This window comes from Triturus cristatus, chromosome 8, assembly GCF_964204655.1.
Source record: "Triturus cristatus chromosome 8, aTriCri1.1, whole genome shotgun sequence".
Lineage (NCBI taxonomy): Eukaryota > Metazoa > Chordata > Amphibia > Caudata > Salamandridae > Triturus > Triturus cristatus.
In genome coordinates this window covers 190,238,961-190,257,037 of record NC_140591.1, presented here as the reverse complement: position 1 = coordinate 190,257,037, position 18,077 = coordinate 190,238,961, and positions in this window count along the sequence as shown.

Below are 18,077 nucleotides of genomic sequence, written 5' to 3'. Positions count from 1 at the left end.
CTGTAGAAACAATCCTGGTATCAAGGCGCTTGTGGAATTAGAACAGTAGATACACACTTCATGACACTCAATGGCATGTCCGCATATATAGTGTGTGTTTCTGCGCATGTGTATTTTGATTCTGGTTGGATCAAGCCAGACCTCACATCACCTAGTACCTCTGCCAGCAGTATGTGCTACTTAAGCTTTCTTCACAGTGGATTTCATCAATGTATAGAAGCATCCAAAATTGACAAGAGTTGCACCCGACTGAGTGTATATGACCCTATAACACAGGCCTATAATGATTATGCGATAGAGAATATGGTGGTAGGAAAGAATTGGGTACATTAAAATGATTGAAAATGTCACAAAAATATAGATTTTGTAATTTTGTATTATATAGCGCTGACGTCCCCTGACGATGTGTTGAAATCTACAGTTGGTACGTAATCACAGATGGATTGATAAAAAATAAAAGTCAATTTTGCAAAAAAAACACAGCAACAATAATCTGTGGTAAAAATGGTCTATACAGGAAGGGGTTTCTTGTATTCCCTGGAGAACGTGGCACTTCGAACCCGATTGATCCTGCTGAAGTAGGACAAAGCTGTGTCCGGCTTCTGCCTGCAGTGACGTAGTGAGAAAGGAGGATGTTGCCCGGTGGGTTAAGAGCCAAGTATGACACCACTTTGCAAGTGCATGCAATGCCGAGCAGTTAATGCCATACGTGCCGTGGAGGCAATCAGCGCCCTGGTGTTATTTCTGACTCACAACACGTAGGTAGAGGTGACCAGGGGTTGTAGAGTGACCAGAGGAAAGAGTGTTAAACAGTAGTATTTTGGCAGATTAAAACTACATTGAGCCCAAGTAGCCTGCAGCGAGTCAGAGAGGCACACCGACTGCAAGAATTCAGGAGTCATTCTCCTCTGTCCCAGGCCACAGAGTCGCTACTTACGATCCGTAAATCTTAAATGAGCGTCTTGAATGATGTTAAATGTATCTACAGCGTTGCCTGCTGCGCTCACGTTTTTAATGCGCATCTTTAAAATACAAGGAAAGAGCTGCAGCGCGGGGCAGATCTACGGCTCCGCGTCACGGCCTCAAGCCTTTAAAAACCCGCACTAGGAACTTCCACGCTTGTCTGGAAACCAGAGTTCTCCAGGGGGTAAGCTTTACTCTCTCAGCAAGCATAGCACTGTCTTAAGCTGAAGACACAGACATGTATATTGTTTAATTTAAAGAAGACGAAGCAACAGAGACACATACGCAACGTGAGAGGATTTTCAATGCAAGGGCAAGCGTTTTAGGTGAGATTATACTTATTGTGTGCAGAGAAAAAATAAAACTACAGAGTAGGCGCTGCAGGCGCTTGTGATGTAAGGGCGATCTGGAAGAAGGCAGAGCTATATCACTGGGCCCCATGGCAGAGGCTGCAGCGATCTTTGATGGAACCGCTAACTGGTGAAAAAACAAGCATCGAGAAAACCAATAAGCCTGCCCTTGACAAGCTAGTGCAAGGTTTTTTTTTTTTTACTTGCAAGCCTATGCCACAAAAATGAAAAGAAAATGAAAATATGACACAACCTAAACGTGGCCACCAAATGCTTGAAATACAAGCATTGGCCGCGCGGCAGTAAAAGTAACGCCGCGCTGCCGTGAAAGCGAATGTCATCGCAATCGAGGTGAAATCAAAAGTGATCGCGATGACAAGCTGTGTGCGAAGCACGCGAGGGATGCGCGCGCAACAGTGAGTGGAGAGGCGGAGCGAGGCACGCGCGCTTGTGCGCGTAATCGCAAGCTGGTGGCCGGGAAAAGCCTCTGGTAACACTTTGAAAAGCCACTGACTAAATATCTCGGCCAGACCAGCGAATGCGCTGGATCAGGCGAGACCTAAAAAGCATTGCAAAGCCTATAGGTTGCGCCCGTAAGACCTTTTGGCTTTGCTAAAGTTTTTTAGTCATGCGCAGCAGCATTTCGGATACAGTGAAACATGGGGGAAAAAGAAACGGTGCAGTTACTGCATAATTTTGTAGCACATGCGTTAAACACACAAGCGTGCACCTACAAAAGGACACTTTTTTTTTAATAACTGATCTGAGATCAATCACTCAGTCAGGGGTTTGTATAGTGCAGCTACCAACGCGTGAGGGTCTCAAGGTGCTTATGGGAGGGAGGCGGGGGCTACTGATCCGTCTGGGTTCAGTCAAAAAGCCTGGTCTTGAGATCCTGCCTAAACTGAGTCAGTGACGGGGATTGCCTAAGGTGGAGAGGTACGGACTTGGCGTCGAGGTAGGGGAAGGATCTTCCTCCGGTTCTTGTCTTGTGGATCCGAGGGATGGAGGCAAGGGCCAGCTGGGTGGAACGGAGGTGTCTGGCGGGAACATGAAATGCGAGGCAGTGGTTCAGATATGCTGGTCCAGTCATGTGGAGTGCTTTGTAGGCATGTGTGAGGAGCTTGAAGGTGATTTTTTTATTGACTGGGAGCCAGTGAAGTTTACAAAGGTGTTTGGTGATGTGGCTGTGACGGGGGGTGTTGAGGACCAGTCGGGCATCGGCGTTTTGAACATTCTGTAGTTTCCTGAGGAGTTTGTGGGTGGTGGCATCATAGAGTGTGTTGCGGTAGTCGAGCCTGCTGATGATGAGTGCTTGGGTGATCATCTTTCTTGCTTCGGCGAGGATCCATCTGAAAGTCTTTCAAAGCAAGCGTAGTGTGTGGAAGCATGAGGAGGATACTACGTTGATCTGGCGGTTCATTGTGAGCGAGGAGTCCAGTATGATGCCGAGGTTGCGTGCGTGCTCGGTGGGGGCTGGTGGCGTTCCCAGTGTGGCAGGCCTCCAGGAATCATCCCAGGCAGAGGGGGTAGGATGAGTATTTCAGTCGTGTCTGCGTTGAGTTTGAGGCAGCTGTCCTTCATCCAGGAAGCTATAAGCAAATTCCTTTTGGAATGCACATAAAAAATATATATACACTATAACCCCATTCAAAGCTAGTATAGCATTCATAAAATGAAATCTCACAAGCAAACTTTTAAAACATCTTACACATCTACTTCAGTAGTACAAAATATTTCTTTAATAAAATCACATAAAAGACCATACAATTGATCCAACAGAACTTTTTTTTTACATTAATACATTCCATATATTCCATAAAATCTCTTCAACATATATTGTATCATTATATAGACATAAAGGACAAACACATATACAAGAGAAAACACAGTTCCAGACTCCCAAATTAGTCTTTTATAAGGACATATCATCCGAATCAGTGAAGATATGGTCTGGTTAAACTTCTACTCGTGAAATACCAAGACCATATTCCCTTAGAGATTATGTCATCCAGACCATATCTTCACTATATATCGCCACACTCCGCCTTTCACTCCTGAAAAATAACGGAAGACGAACCCAGGTATGGTGCAGATTTTTACGCGTTTATTTCCAGTGTGCCACCAATTCTGCCATGACGTGTTTCGGCCAGATTCGGCCTTGATCACATGACGCGTCTCTTGAGCCAAAGTGAATCTTTTAAAGTGATAGTAGCCAGCACATGTGATACAGCACATTAATGGACATGTAAAAAACAGTTTGTGGGTAATCCTCATAATCCATGGTTGTGCAATATATCAGAAATAAATAGTAAAATCGTAGTATAGTAGTAAAATACAGAGTAAATATAGTGGTGATTATAGAAATACAAATAAATAGATGTAAAAGTACTTTAAAAAAGCCATATTAATATACGATAGTAAAAGCCTTTTCCACACATCGGTTGGTAGTTATGATTTGATAATTCATTAATAACACCACAAAGTACCTGTATGACAATACATGGTTAAATCCATATATTTCAACCCCTATACATTTGAAATGTTCTCCTGGGGAGTCAATTAGTACATCATTGCTGAAAAACACATTCCCATTCTTCATTGTGCTGCAAGTTGTATTAAAAGTGCCTATAAGTAAAGTGCAAAGTCAAAGTGCTATAAATACAAATGACCTTCCAAAAGATTATCTGTAAGAATATCCGAGTAATCAGATTTAAAATATGTATGTGAGGGGGCGTGGCTAGCGCCCGAGAAGATGGCGGACTGTCCCTAGCTCTCCCGGGACGTGGGAGAGAATGACCGACCTGACGCGACGCTGCACTCTCACACGGACTGCAAATGATGAGCTCGTTCGATGGAGATGATGCTTCGCACGTTGAAGTGTTCATGACCGGCAGCAACGTCATGTAAGGGGCGCTTTCCTGATTTATGTGTTGGAGCGGTTCCGTCACAGAAACGGCCGCCATCTCAAATTGCACTCTAAGGAAATTTTACCGCGCATTGCACGCGCGGAGTTTCTGCATGCTGTGGCCTTGCATTGTCCCTCAGCTGGCTGTCAAAGCTTAATGCTGCTGCAGTGGAACACATGGTTTTACCTTTATTTGTTTTTTGCTGCATTGTATGCGCTTTGCCTGCCACAATAACGCTGACTCCTTCATGCAGCTTGCTTTCTTTGATGCTCTGCAATATCTTCAAGAGCCTTCAGGAACCTTTTATTTGATCTTCTTTTCCCTGCATACAAGTGCTCTGCTGTCATCTACTGCCCAATCGCCTCAGTGCATCAGAAAATAATTCATTTAAGCTGAGAATGTGGTTCTTTTTAACATGATCGCTTCCTGCAATGTTAATTTTTCACCTTTTTTTCACTTTGCTATGATCCACGGTCAACAATTGGGGATTGCCTGATGCTTGATTTGTTCGCAATATCTAATTTGTACGCATGAATACAGCTAACATTGGGTCATATATCAGTGGTGCTTCCACACACATTGACTCTTCGGTCATATGAGGCTGCCTTGCATTGCTGGATTCTGTTTTCATTTACCCCAACTGTGTATTGTTTGCTAACATATGTTTGGTGAATCTCTCCCCACTGCATATGACATTTTTCAGCGAGTGAAGGCTATATCAGCGTTATTTTTTCGTCTGCCTTTTTCCTCGTAATCTAGTTAGCCCTATACAATTTTTGTCAACTTTATCTGGTTATCTTAATGGTATTTGGGTCCTTTGACTCTTATTTACTGTTTTTGCACCACTAGACGAACTATGTCATTGTAATTATTTTTTCTGGCTGTACCTCTCCTTCTGCTTAGCTCTGTCTATTTATTCAATGATATCTAATTGAAGAGCCAAATATTCAGGCCTTGCACAAGGACAATTCACTGTTACTGGTCTTCCAATTATCAGATTGTTTCTATTTATGGGACGATTAACTAGAAACTCCTCTCAGCCTAAGTCTTCAACGCGTACATTTTTAATTCGTACCAGCTCTCGTTATAGTTGTCTCTCCATGGAGGACTCTACCAACGGCTCACTTAAAGGTGCGTTGACATCTGCTACCACCTCATCCTCAGGCGCTACTAAAGCACCGAGTAAGAGGCTGAAGAAAGATCCTCCTTCTCCTCTTAAACAATCTACTCCAGCCACAATGGACTTACTGCTCGAAGAAATCCGGGCCTTGCGTCCGTTTATGGAAGAAACTAATTCTAAGTTGCAGCTTCTTACTGATAGATGGTCAAACGTGGAAGAACGTGTTAATGCACTGGAACAAAATGTTGACTCTTTGAATTCCTCTGTTTCCAAAGTGGATTCCTTGTGTTCTCAGGTGTCAGCACTGCACATGCACATTGAAAATTTGGAAAATAGAAATAGGAGAAACAACCTTCGCCTTTATGGTTTGCCGGAGGGAACGGAAGGTACGGACCCAATTGTCTTCTTTAAATCCTTCATTCCAAAGCTCCTTAAGCTGCCGGAAGGTACTCTTCTCAGCATTCAGAGAGCTCATCAGTTGGGCCCGATATCGCCTTTGACGTCTTCTGCTACAGTTAGAAAACCGAGGGGTGTGATCTTATACCTTCTGGAATACACTGACTTGTTAAAAATTCTATCTGCGGCTAGGGCAATGAATCGCATTACTTGGTCGGGAAACTCCTTATTTTTCTCTCAGGACTATGCCAAATCAACTGCAGACCGACGGAAGGAGTTCCAAGCACTGAGACCGCAGCTTCGCTCAATAGGTGCACGATATGGCCTTTTTCATCCCTGTCTATTCAAAGTGACCATCAATAACAAGACCAGCACCTATGAGGATCCAATAAAGCTGAAGAGCTTCCTCTACTCTTATCACGCTGACTCTATGGACACTTCTACATCACATGTCAAATAGTTGTCTTGACTCCTGAAATGCTTTTACTTATGTTACATGTTCTTTGGATCTGTTCACGGTTTGCTTGTGTGTTGATTAATAGCAAAATGCAGGTTTTTCATTAGCATTTCTTCGATTATAAAGGTACTCTCCTTTTCTCTCTTCACAGGTTATGTCTTCGTGTCCCATTTCTCCTTGTGTTCCATTATTCGTCGGTTTGTTCTTTCCCCCGTTTTCCCGCATGGGCTTTGGACGTGTCATTGTTCCGTGTGGCCTCACACCCCTCCACCTTTCGTATGTCCTTGATTATATGTAAGTCTTTCACTGTTTTAAGCTTCTTTTTCTCTCATTTCGTACTCTTTTTCTTTGATCTTTTCTTCCCTTTGAGGACTTTATCTCGATGCCTTTTCATTGTAACATTACTCCCCTTTTTACCTTTCTCTTTCACATCTCAAATGTTGTTTACTCGCCTTACTTTTCTTTCCTTTCTATTCTCTTCCCCTTTTTATTTGACTCATTTTATATGTAGTTGGTTTGGTATTTGGTATTCTTTGAATGGTTCAGAGAATTGTTGCAATCGGTGCGTATTACTCATTTACAGTTTTGTTCTATGTCTTTAAAACTTATTACATGGAATGTTAGAGGTTTGCACTCACCTATTAAAAGACAGAGGGTTTTGACCCATTTAGCTAAGTTGGGGGCAGATATTGCATGTTTACAGGAATCGCATTTGATGGCTGAAGAATCTGTAAAGTTAAAGAGAGGTTGGGTAGGGGAAGTCTTTTTTTCCCCGGGCGATGGCAAACGTAATGAAGTTCTCATTCTTTGTATCAAATCTCTTCCTATCAAAATGTTATCGCAATGTACAGATAAGGATGGTAGGTGGCTATTTCTTAAATTAATGATGGGAAATGTTCCGCTCGCTTTGTTAAATATTTATGCGCCCACAGTTGGAGATACCTCTTTCTGGTCTTCCCTAGCCCAACAAATCACACAATGTTTGGATGATAATTTTATCCTTACAGGAGACTGTAATGAAATTTTTTACCCTTTTTTGGATCGCAATTCGTCTGTCCTCTTTGTCCCTCATAAGTCTCATAAACTTTTCACACAACAATTGAACAACATAAGCTTATAGACGCTTGGAGGCTTTGTAGCCCCACATTAAGAGAATACTCTTACTACTCCCCGACACATGTTATGTTATGTTATGTTATGTTATGTTATGTTAAATTGGATTTGTTGAGCGCTTAATACCGAAAAGGTCTCTAAGCGCTGTAGAGGAAGAGTAGCATAGAAACCCAGCAGTTCACTTGATCGCTAAATTAAGCCCCAGGCTTCCACAAACAGAATGGTTTTCAGTTGTTTCCTAAAAGGGAGGAGGCGATCTTCAGCTCGCAGTTGACTGGGAAGCTTGTTCCAGAGAGTGGGAATTACGGAGGAGAATGCTCTCCCTCCTTTGGAGACATAGTTGAAGCTGGGACAGTATAGCAGACTCCCTGTGGAGGACCTGAGTACACGTCCAGGTACGTATTTTGTGAGGCGCTGTTTGATGTAGGAGGGAGCTTGGCCATAGATGGCTTTATGGGCGATGCACAGGCCCTTGAATTTAGCCCTCCACATCACACTCAATCACGTTTAGACTATATTTTTGTGTCCCACAACATTTCTCAATCATTGGTGGCAGCAGATATTGGTTCTATCTTAATATCCGATCACGCCCCTGTCACTATCCAACTTGATGTTTTACAGAAACCCAATTTATCTCGAAAATGGCATTTCAATAATGCCCTACTTCTAGATTCAACATTTACATCTTCCTTTGTTTCTTTTTTTAAGGAATATTTCCTCTTTAATCAATCAGCTACTTTGCCTTTTCATGTGGTTTGGGACGCTTTCCAAGCATCCGCTAGAGATTTTATTTTTGGATATATCTATACAAAACGGAAGAAGGCACGAGAAACAACCAACGCCCTCTTGGCTAAAATAAAGAGACTGGAGCATTCTTACTACTCTTCCAAATCGAAATCCTGTTTGTCTGAACTTATAAATGCTAAATTTCAGTTTAACAAAGATACAACTAGATCAAAAAGCCAAGGTGCACCACACATTTGCAAAAATAATCAGATAAGACAATATATATAGTCCAGTTCCAATTGAAAAGACGGATAAGTATTCCTTAATTTTGTCTCTTTATTCCGAGTTCATAAAGCATTGGACATTACAGTGCGACACAGCCAACGCGTTTCGTCCTGAAACAGGACTTCTTCAGGGCTGTTAAAAATACATAGACATACAATTATAAATACATATATACATCAATAAAACGTGTCACATAATAGATGACAATCTATAAATACACACATAAAGCCTACACAAAGACAAACATTTTACATGGATTTTTGGTTTTAAGAAATTAAATATATCCAGAAATATACAGAGTCAATGTTACAACAATTTTCATAAGGTCCATATGTTCTTGGAGGGCCATAAGAGGAGAATGGACTCTTTAATGTAACATTTTGTATTTAAAGTATTCTCCCAATACAATTGTTGCAGGAAAACACAAAGAGTTCTAGAAAGAAGAAAGGAGGGAAATAGAGAGTAAGATGGGAGGTACCTAGTAATCTATTAATAAATCTACACTTTATATGTTGCAGTTATATTTAATTGATGGGAATTCAAAGGAGATTCCACCTAGTGTCAAAGGGCACAATATGAAAGAAGTAGGTACAAAATATACCTACCAGTTTGTGAAAAAGATCAGATGTATACTTCATGGTCGATGTTAATAGTATGAAAGAAAGGTCTTCTCTACAATTTTTCTTCCATATAAGGATATCTGTAACACGAAACCATTCCTATTATTAATAAATGGTATAACGGTGGTGTATGTGTTCCTTAGTTTAAGCCTGGGGGACGGGCAATAATAGTAATGGTCTTCCACCTCCCATTGGTCCTACACATAATAAAAGCAAGACCATCGACTTCAGGAGATTACAAAACCTACTTTAAATAAACCCCACTCGAGCTTACTAGCGGTGTGGGACATGTCATATAATAAGTGACATAGACGTTTGCTAATATTAAGAGACAAATGTAAGTCTATAAATCCGTCTTCAAATTTGAAGAAAAAGTGCGACCACATAGTGGGTCCCATATAACATACCTTCCCTAGACGGAGTATATCCAGGACCGTGGTATTATCATCGGTTTGAGTGGCAAATTTGTAAAAGATTTGTTTAAAGAGAGTATAACCTCTATATCATCGGCAGTTAGCTCAGTAACCACGGAAGACTCAGTGGGAACTGTAGAGACTGAATCCAGGTCTAATAATTTTTTATTAGAAGTGGAGAGGTTAAGACTGGGTGCAAAAACCGTTCCCAAAGACCAAAGACAAGAAGGGGAGGGAGGAAATGGCAGAAATCAAAACAAAAACAACAACAACAAGAAATCGAAATCAGAACTGGGGGCCAGAATAACCAGATCCAAGAAAACAGGGAACTAGTGGGAGCCAATAAGGAAGGAAATATGAAAGCAATGATTGTGAACCTGTCTAACAGAGAATTGTCTAGAGATGAAATATCAGTCTTGAGTAAGGGACTGGGTTTTTGCCCTAACCAACTTGGGGGAGATGTTGATATATTTGTAGATTTATTTAAGTTTGTCAGATTACTAAAACTAAAAGACCATTTTATACGTAATCCATCAATTTGTACCAAACCTCTCAATTAAACAATTCCCTCATTGTACACTGTACACGAAATAAAAACAATCCAAACAATGATGTCTATTGAGTTGGAAACTTCAATTGATATGGATTCTGTATGTAATGAACTTAATATTGTTGAAAATGTATCCATCAATAGTGGCCTAAAACCAAAATCCAAATTTATTCCTGTTGGTACACACCCCAATATAGACATCTTTTTTGATAGGGTCACACGAGGTTTTCACAATCTTTTGGAGAATTCCATCTGTCCTAATAAACGCACCTACAACTTGACATCAGAGGAAAATATAGCCTTAAAGAATCTAAGAACTGATCCCACCATTGTCATCCGTGAGGCTGACAAGGGGGGAAATGTGGTTGTAATGGAAAAAGTGAGTTACATGAAAGAGATAGAACGTCAACTCACAGATACCACCTGCTACATGAAAATTTCAGAAAATCCCATTAGAGCCCTGGGGGATCATACCAACATGAGATTGGTGGAGTGGCGGGAGGTTGGTCTGATCAGTTATGAAGAATGTAGATACCTCACAGTGTCAGAACCGTCCTTTCCCTGTATCTACGTACTACCCAAAATACATAAGGGCGACCCATTTCCACCGGGCCGCCCTATCATTTCCGGGGTTAATTCACCCACGGAAAAACTTTCCGAGTATGTAGATCAATATATTCAACCTTTGGTGCAGAATCTGCCAACGTACATAAAAGATACGAAGGACATTCTAGGGAAATTTGAGGGCTTCACATGGTCCGATACCTTAATTGTTTGTTACCTTAGATGTAACAAGCTTGTACACCTGCATTAAGAAGGAGTTTGGCATTATAGCCTTACAAACCTTCTTGGGACAAAGAGCTGCGGATCACCTTCTTCACAATGAGATGTTATTGGAGATGACAGATGTTATCCTATCGAAGAATTACTTCCTCCATGACTCTAACTGGTACCATCAAATCCAGGGCACTGCCATGGGCTCCAGGTTTGCTCCCGCTTACGCCGGGCTCTTTATGGGCTGGTTTGAGCAGGGGCATGCCTGGGGCATACATGTGGCGGCTTGGATGGAACACGTAATTTTTTGGGGCAGGTACATTGATGACGTTATTATACTCTGGGATGGACCTGCACAGGATCTTATGTTGTATTATGCCTACCTCAACGACAACCCATTTAATGTCAGATTTACCATCAGTTACAGCTCGGAAAAAATTTACTTTTTGGATGTGACCTTCTTCATACAGGATAACCATATCCATAGCCGTACGCATAGGAAGACTACAGCTTGCAATAGTACTTTACATTTCCAGAGTTCACATCCACAACATGTGATTACGAATATCCCTTATGGAGAAATGATCCGCATGCGACGGAATTGCAGCATGGAGGAGGACTTTACCTCAAACCTTAGGGAAACGGAAAGGCTGTTCTTGGAGAGGGGATACCCCAAAAGCATTTTGAATAACGCACAGAGCAAAGTAAAAAAGATACCCAGAACCACCACGCTAGCTGTAAAACAAAAAACACTGTCTAAAAAAGCTCAAGTTTCGTTCAATACACAATTTAATGAACGTAGCAGCAGGGTATACAATGCTCTTAGAAAGCATTGGCATTTATTGATGGAAATACCCGGTTTAAATGACTTATTGGACAAGAAACCCAGAGTGACATACAGAAGAGGACGAAACCTACGCGATATGCTATGTCCTAGTTATGTTACAACCCCCAAAAAACAAACTTGGCTTACCTCGAATGTGACAGGGTTCTATACATGTAATGAGTGCAGTGTCTGTAGATTAGGTAGAAACAAGACCAAGGACTTCTGCTTTAACACCAGACGCAAATATACAATAGAACATCTAATAAACTGTAACTCAAAATACATAGTATATATAATAGGCTGTCCATGTAATAAAATTTATGTGGGCAGCATCAAAAGACCCCTGAAAATAAGAGTGCAAGAACATGTACGTGCATATCGTAATGGGGATTTGAGATACCCCCTTACTTTTCATATGCAGGAAAATCACACAACCGAGGAGAAGTTCTGGTTTATAGGAATAGACCATGTTCCAGCCCATCCTAGGGGTGGGAACAGAGAATTAGCATTAAGAAAAAAAGAAGCAGGTTGGATATGTAGACTACGGAGTGTAGAACTGGGACATAACAGTGATAATGAAATGCACTATTTCTTGCAGGATAGGTAGTCTGATACTTTTTTGCTGTTTTTGCTGCAGTTTTATCATCAGCCTCTTAGGCATTGCAACTGTATTGAAGGTCAACTTCTCACACTTCACTCTACATGCTTTTTGCTTTTTTTCCTATCCTTGATTCCCTCCATATATATAACCCAAAGCTGAGATTCAGAATAAGGTTACTTGAGATATTAATATCGATCTCCAACAAGCAGTATACACTTTACAAATATGGCCGCTCTTTTAAATTGTAGAATAAAACTACTCTTCATGTTATATAGTCATCTGATACCTGTGAAACACTCCCTTGGATTTAACATCAAGATCAGGTTAAGATGGCTGCCGTATGCTGTCAACTTCGGGCAGTTCGGTTAATACATTAGGCGCTATTAATATTCGGCTATCTGACGTTATATATGAACACATGCTCCTAGAACGCTGAGAAGATATAGATGGCCTATGGCCGATACTCCTTCTTTTGGGATAAGCTTATCGCGGTTTTTAACACTTTTGTGTAATCATGGGGTTAGGACAAGACATCTGGCTGTCTGAAGGACACTAGTATATTCTCACTCTTTGTGTGCTTTCGAGAGTGCTTTTTTTTTTATTTGCTCTTTATTAGGCAACACTTGTATTTGATAAGATGGCTGCCACATGCTTAGTGTTATCTATGTACTTCTAGGAGGACGTCCTAATTGTAACACTATTGGGGACGTTATGAATCTGTACTTATATATCGTGCAGACACTCGGCTATTCTAAGATTATGCATATTTATTCAAGATCGCAATCTTTGCGCCCAATCTAGAGTCTCTATATATTCATTGACTTTGAATTTCCCTAACATTGAATAATACTTATACATGATAAGATGGCCATCATACTCCTAGTGTTTATCACGTGACTTTAGGAGGCCGCTCTTTTGAGCGTGTCCAAAATCAAGGGGGACTTTATAAACTGAAGAAAATAAAGTGTGCAGTTATTTGCCTAATTGAGGAACACATCTAAATATTAAATATATGTGTTCAATTGGGAGTCCCTGACTCACTTATTCACTTTGAATTTGTTTAACAATAGGTGTTATGCATACACGAAAAAGATGGCGGCGACAGTCACAGTGTTTATCACGTGATTTTTAGGGGGCGTTTTCTCCCTGCTCGACACAGGTGTCTTAAATTTGACTAGATGTCTTATGCTATAAAATGAAAGCATTTCCTACATAGGGTTACCGTATCGGAGGATCTGTCTGTGAGCATATCTTTTTTCCAGTCGCAACTAGCATATTGCGGTGAGTACATCCCCGGGGTTTTAACGTTAGGGAAGATGTGGGGTTCATTGGACCAATGTTTGTTAGGTACTCGGTGGGATTTTGCCCTGTGGAATTATACAGAGGGGGTCTAATTTTTAGAGCAGTTACTTCCCGCTAACTTTAATGTTGGGTGGCAGGCTCTAGTGTGGGTGTACAGTCTAAGTCCAACTTAGGTGCTATAGGTTAAGAGTTTACGTTTGCGCAACATCAAAGAGATCGTAATTAGAATGGGATAGCGGAGCGCTTATGTCCTCGCCAGGCTTTACTTAATATTGGATAATATGGGGTCCGGAAATGTTGTGATCCTTATATACTTATATACTCTGAGAATTACAATCTGAACAGGAGAGATTAGAATGAGTATAATCGGAACTTGATTTTTGTCTCATTTCACTTTAGGTCTGGTAAATACTCTCTTTAAACAAATCTTTTACAAATTTGCCACTCAAACCGATGATAATACCACGGTCCTGGACATACTCCGTCTAGGGAAGGTATGTTATATGGGACCCACTATGTGGTCTCACTTTTTCTTCAAATTTGAAGACGGATTTATAGACTTACAATTGTCTCTTAATATTAGCAAATGTCTATGTCACTTATTATATGACATGTCCCACACCTCTAGTAAGCTCGAGTGGGGTTTATTTAAAGTAGGTTTTGTAATCTCCTGAAGTCGATGGTCTTGCTTTTATTATGTGTAGGACCAATGGGAGGTGGAAGACCATTACTATTATTGCCCGTCCCCCAGGCTTAAACTAAGGAACACATACACCACCGTTATACCATTTATTAATAATAGGAATAGTTTCGTGTTACAGATATCCTTATATGGAAGAAAAATTGTAGAGAAGACCTTTCTCTCATACTATTAACATCGACCATGAAGTATACATCTGATCTTTTTCACAAACTGGTAGGTATATTTTGTACCTACTTCTTTCATATTGTGCCCTTTGACACTAGGTGGAATCTCCTTTGAATTCCCATCAATTAAATATAACTGCAACATATAAAGTGTAGATTTATTAATAGATTACTAGGTACCTCCCATCTTACTCTCTATTCCCCTCCTTTCTTCTTTCTAGAACTCTTTGTGTTTTCCTGCAACAATTGTATTGGGAGAATACTTTAAATACAAAATGTTACATTAAAGAGTCCATTCTCCTCTTATGGCCCTCCAAGAACATATGGACCTTATGAAAATCGTTGTAACATTGACTCTGTATATTTCTGGATATATTTAATTTCTTAAAACCAAAAATCCATGTAAAATGTTTGTCTTTGTGTAGGCTTTATGTGTGTATTGATAGATTGTCATCTATTATGTGACACGTTTTATTGATGTATATATGTATTTATAATTGTATGTCTATGTATTTTTAACAGCCCTGAAGAAGTCCTGTTTCAGGACGAAACGCGTCGGCTGTGTCGCACTGTAATGTCCAATGCTTTATGAACTCGGAATAAAGAGACAAAATTAAGGAATAATTATCCGTCTTTTCAATTGGAACTGGACTATATATATTGTCTTATCTGATTATTTTTGCAAATGTGTGGTGCACCTTGGCTTTTTGATCAGTTTGATTAAGTTCCCTTGGGAACTAGCATTGTAACAGTGGGTGCTGATCAGAGTGCACACACTTCCTTGATTTATGTGAGACAACATTCTATTAGGGAGAATAATTTGGGAGTGACATAAGAGCAGGTGCTGTAAGTTAGAAGGTTCCACTGTTAGTCTTAGTAGTACCCAAAGATACAACTAGTAATGCTTCTAACTTTTTGCTGAAGTCTAGTGCAAAATGTTATGGGGGAAAGAATAAAGCTGGAAAATTGCTAACCAATTATTTGAAAGTTAAACAAAACAAACTTAATATAGAATCTATTTATGATCATAACCATACATTGAAGTTCAAAGATGCAGATATCCTAAAAGAATTTCTCCAGTTTTACAAAAAATTGTACACGTCTGAAACTCTTTCCTCTGATCATTCTATTTCTCAATTTTTCTCTAAAATTCAACGCACTTCTGACACGTGCTTGGATCTTTCACTTTTAGAATCTGATCTCACACAAAAGGATCTTCTTGCCGCCTTGCAAACTCTCAAAAAAGACAAAGCACCCGGACCAGATGGTTTCACTGTCAAATTTTTTACCCACTTCGCACATTTACTTATTCCCAAATTACATACACTCATAAATGCCTTTTTAGAATCAGGTGAATCTTCTGGCTCTTTTTCAGACAACCTAATTTGTCTTATACCTAAAGATGGTAAGGATCCACAACATTGTAAAAACTATCGATCCATTTCTTTGGTTAACATTGATTATAAAAAAAATTCAAAGGCCTTAGCCTCGCGTTTAGAATCACATTTGCCAGACCTATTAGGATCAGGACAATCTGGTTTCGTCAAAGGACGTCTCATTACATTAATACTCGTTTATTTTTGTATGTTCTTTCCAAAGCTTCCAATCTTTCCCACTCTTTAGCAGCAATAGCCCTGGATGCAGAGAAAGCATTCGATAGAGTTGAGTGGCCCTACCTTTTCCATACACTTAAATGGTTTGGCTTTGGTCCAAAAATAATTGCTCTGATTTCTATTTTATATTCTAACCCGAGAGCGGCTGTCTGTGCAAATGGGGGTATTTCTTCTTACTTCCCACTTGGCAGAGGTGTCCGACAAGGTTGTCCACTTTCTCCGTTTCTTTTTAATCTTGCCTTAGAACCTTTTTTGTTGAAAATCCACCAAAATGATAATATTCATGGTTTTGCTTTTAAAGAGACCAACATCAAAATGGCAGCTTATGCTTATGATGTTCTTTTATTTCTCTCACAACCCCAACTCTCTCTTCCCGCCTTTTTGGAGGAGGTTGATTCCTTTGCATTCATATCTGGATATAAATAAAACAGAGATAAATGCGAAATTCTACCTTTAACAAAATACACTTTTAAGGCTGACTTTTCCACTTCAGGTTTCGCATGGAGCCCCCAATTCATTAAATATTTGGGTCTCCATTTTACCCCCTCAGTTTCAGGAACAATATCACGATGTATGGAGAATTGTACACAGAGATTGTCTTTGTTAACAACGAAATGGCATCCTTTGTATTTATCTTGGTGGGGTCGCCTGGATACTATAAAGATGATGCTATCTGCTATAATTTTATATACAATTTCTAACATTGCATAATCTATTCCCTTAAAGTATTTTAAGAAATTCAATTCCATTTTATCCTCCTTTCTATGGAATAATAAGAAATCACGTATGTCTCAATCCAAATTGATTCGTCCAAAATCAGAGGGTGGGGTGAATTTCCCTGATTTTCCCATTTACCATAAATCATTTCTACTACATCAGGCTTCAAGATGGCTCTCTGAACCTTCTATAAACTGCCCTCTTTGGACCACGCTTGAACAGTCCTTCATTTCCCCATTCTCATTTCAAGAATATTTGTCTTTTACACGTGAGCCTCAATCTGTATCCACTCCTGTAATTAAGCATACCTCTAAGATTCTACTATCTATTTCCACCTTGAACTCTAATGTCTGGACATCATTTCTCAACTCCCCCATATGGCACAATGTTTTTATTTTAATAAACAATAAACCTCTATTTTGGAAATCTTGGAGAAAGCGAGGTCTGGTCTGGGTACGGCAATTGTATGTCCAGGATGAGATTATGTCCTTTTCACAAGCTAGTGGCTTTTTTGATTTGCCTGCATCTTTCCACTCGAACTCCTTTTATCACAAGCCATCCAAAATGCCCATGTTCATTATAAAACTCCGTCCCTTTCTGCTTCGCGTGCACCTTCTTCTGCAGATAAGCTACACACTCTTCTAACTCACAACTCTAGGGCCTCTGTCATATATGAATTCTTACACAGTTCACTCACTCCAAGAGAAAAAACTAAAGTAGAGTTATCTTGGGAAAAGGATTTAGACGCTTCTTGGTCTGTGGAACTTTGGGATAGAATTTGGCTTAAACTTAGGAAGTCCTCTAGAGCTGCAAACACTACACAGCCACTCTTTTTTATTTACAATAGGCTCCTCCTCTCCCCCTTCAATCTCCATGCAAGACATAATGCACTCTCAGATGTATGTTGGACTTGTTCCTCGCCCCTTGCGGATTTATATAATTTACTTTTTGCATGTACACTCGTCCATAGTTTTTGGGAAAAAGTGTGGTCTCAAATTAATTCGATCTTTGGCTCCCGTTATCCTTTCTCTGTTTCACATATCTTTTTGGGTAGTCTATCCCTTATTTGGCCAAGTTTTGGTTCCAATGTCAAAATTATAGATCTGTTGTTAGCAGTTGCCTTTCAGCAAATAACTAAGAATTGGAAAGACTTTACTAAATTGTCGTATCAAGCATGGTGGTATGCTGTCTGCTACAATCACAGATTGGACACCACTTTTGTATACCCACTGCATATGCCGTCCAAACGTTTGGACCTATGGTCACCTGTTACACTGTTTATTGATGCCAGTGCTCAACGCTCTCTGTCTCTCACTCCCCTCCAGCAAGAAGTGACTAAACCTCTATGACTCCCTTCATATTGCTATTCTATGGTTTAACTATGTTTTCTCTTGGAGTGCGCATATTCACATAAATTGTAATACTCTTATGTTCACCGATTCTTTATGATATTGTTCTTTTTCTTACAGTTGGTA